Source organism: Cebus imitator, unplaced genomic scaffold (genome assembly GCF_001604975.1).
Source record: "Cebus imitator isolate Cc_AM_T3 unplaced genomic scaffold, Cebus_imitator-1.0 Scaffold1019, whole genome shotgun sequence".
NCBI classification, from domain to species: Eukaryota; Metazoa; Chordata; class Mammalia; order Primates; family Cebidae; genus Cebus; species Cebus imitator.
Genome location: NW_016108334.1, coordinates 6,783 through 9,332, shown reverse-complemented (window position 1 = coordinate 9,332; position 2,550 = coordinate 6,783). Strand labels below are relative to the sequence as shown.

The 2,550-nt window shown below is 39.6% G+C and overlaps 1 long non-coding RNA gene across 1 annotated transcript in view; it reads right to left on the bottom strand.

Moving 5' to 3' along the window:
• The window catches only part of LOC108298620, a 4,363-nt gene extending 2,172 nt beyond the window's left edge, over positions 1 to 2,191 (bottom strand). Inside the window, exons 1-2 of the long non-coding RNA XR_001822636.2 lie at positions 2,160 to 2,191; positions 1,413 to 1,506 (exon numbers count right to left, since the gene is read on the bottom strand). This is a non-coding gene — a long non-coding RNA (uncharacterized LOC108298620). The remainder of the gene's footprint in view (positions 1 to 1,412; positions 1,507 to 2,159) is intronic.
• Positions 2,192 to 2,550: the final 359 nt, after the last annotated feature.

Here is a 2,550-nt window from a genome sequence, read left to right as displayed (position 1 = left end):
TACTCAAAAGACTTGCTTGAAATTCCATTGACCCTAAAATAACTATCTGGAAGGCAAAAATGACTATCTGGAAGTCAGCATCCTCAGAGTACATTTCAGATGCAAACTAGAGTATGTCAGTGTAAACTAGGAAAGTCCAAAGCCTTTGTTTGAGTAAAACTAGACGCAGCAAAACCATGGGCTCCATGCATGATTAGTATTGTAAGAGAGGCCACAGGGAGTAGAATTAAATATAATACCCTTGGCCAGGTGCAGTGGCTCACACCTATAATCCCAACACTTTGTGAAGCCGAGGTGGGCACATCATTTGAGGTCAGGAGTTCGAGAGCAGCCTGGCCAACATGGTAAAACCTCGTCTCTACTAAAAATACAAAAATTAGCCAGGTGTGGTGGCGGGTGCTTGTGATTCCAGTTACTTTGGAGGCTGTGGCAGAAGAATCACTTGAACCCAGGAGGCAAAGGTTGCAGTGAGCTGAGATCACACCACTACACTCCAGCCTGGGCAACAGAACAAAATTCCATCTGCAAAGTTTCTTCTAAACTTGATTTAAGGCACCATATATCACAAACCAGATGGCAAGAAATTAAATAAATTTTAGCCTTTTTCATGCTATCCAATTACATTTTAGTCAGTTCACAAACATGTTTTGGCAAATGCTGGAGGAATTTTTCTCTCTTTAGGAGTCCTCTCTCACTTTATCCTGCTTAATAAAAGACCTCACACACTTACAAAAGGATGGAGACAGCTTCAGCACATCCTACATGGAGAGAACCAACTGACCCAAAAAGAGAGGGCTCCACACCCCTATGACAACTCCAAACAAATGCCTGAAGTAAGGAAGTCCATCAAGAAAATGAACAGTTGGTGAGATCAAGACTTCTGACCCAAAGGGCCTGCAGCTGGTCTGACGATTCATCAAAAATTCTGAATTTAAATGGAGACACATTGAACTGTGACATGCATTAAAAGAACTGAAACAGCAAAGAGTCTTGATTTGGGTTTCCTTTCCACCCTATACAGCTCCAGTGAATGGAGAAGTGAGCATGTCTGTGGTACTCCTGGTACATCTGGGGTAGTTCCCATCCACAGTGGTCAACCTTTGGGATTTTCCACACACTGTAGGGTCATTGTCCATCTATGCTAACCTAGAATGTCCAGATAAAATCTTCTGTTTAGAGGCTGGAGAGAAAATGGTCAAACCTGAAAGCCCACAAACTCTCTCAGTCACGGGGGAACACATGTAGGAAACACTACAGAATCTGACATCAGAAGCCGAATTTCAGGTAGACCCCTACAGCTTTACGATTGTGAGTAATCAACTTACTTTCTCTAGGCCCTGTTATTCTCACATCAATAATGAGAAAAGCAACCAAATAGTCTCCCAGATCAATTCCAATGTTACGGAGCTTACATTTTAGTGAAGGTGGGGGAGTCAGACATCAAATAGGAAATATGAATTAAGGATATATTTTATGCAGGGCAGTGTTGGGATTCACTCAGGGTGGCTGGAAAACTATTAAGGGAAATATTAGGGAAGTTATAGAATATAGTCTCAAACCTTTGGAAAGCCAAAAGTTTTAATGAGATAGGCTGAAGACAGCCAGTTCTTACATTAGAGCTTTATGTCATAAGGTAAAGAGTAAGATAACAAAAGCTTCCCCAGTTTACCCCACATTCCTTTTTCTCTACTGTGTTTACTCATGTAAACTTCATGCTAGATGGACCTCTAAGGGGGAGGTTGAAAAAGAGTTACTTCTTAATGGCGTTTATTCTGGACCCCAGAACCAAAAGTTTTTATCATTCTTAAAAACATTCTTTTAACCATGTTAATTATGCACAAGCATGTTAACTTAAAACCTCTGTTATTACCTCTATACTGAATAAATGCAAGAAGGAACAAGGAGTCAATTAGCTGCAATCACTCTCTAAAAGCAGTTGACGACCCCCTAGCCCAACCCTTACACTGAATTCTGTATGTAAGGGCATATTTTATTCATCTGATACTTACATTAAATAAATGTTTGTTTAATAAGTGAAACTAAATGTTAATTGTAAATATGAAGAAGTGATGATGAGAGGGGAACAAAAGGCCCATCTTCATCAAATTAATCTCTTCTTAGGGAAGACACTAATTTGTTTCTGCAGATTATCCTCTTACCTTTTAATAACAAATTTATTTTGATTGCCCACTTGAATGATGTTTTCCAGCCTTGGGATTCCCTATCATGCGGGAATTCTGAAAGGAATGTTTCCCAGTAGTTCTTCCACATACAGATCATTCACATATCCTTCAAATTTTTGGTCTTAAAAAAGATCTTCAAAGATCTTCAAAGATTAAACTTCGTTTTTCAATATCCTTAAAAAGAACAGAAAGAAAGAAAATCATTATCGACAATAAAGAACATAACCTAAGCTGGTGTGCAGTGGTATGATTTCGGTTCCTTGCAATCTCCGCCTCTCGGGTTCAAGCAATTCTACCTCAGTCTCCCGAGTAGCTGAGATTACAGGTGCCCACCAGCATGCCTCTCTGATTTTTGTATTTTTTTTTT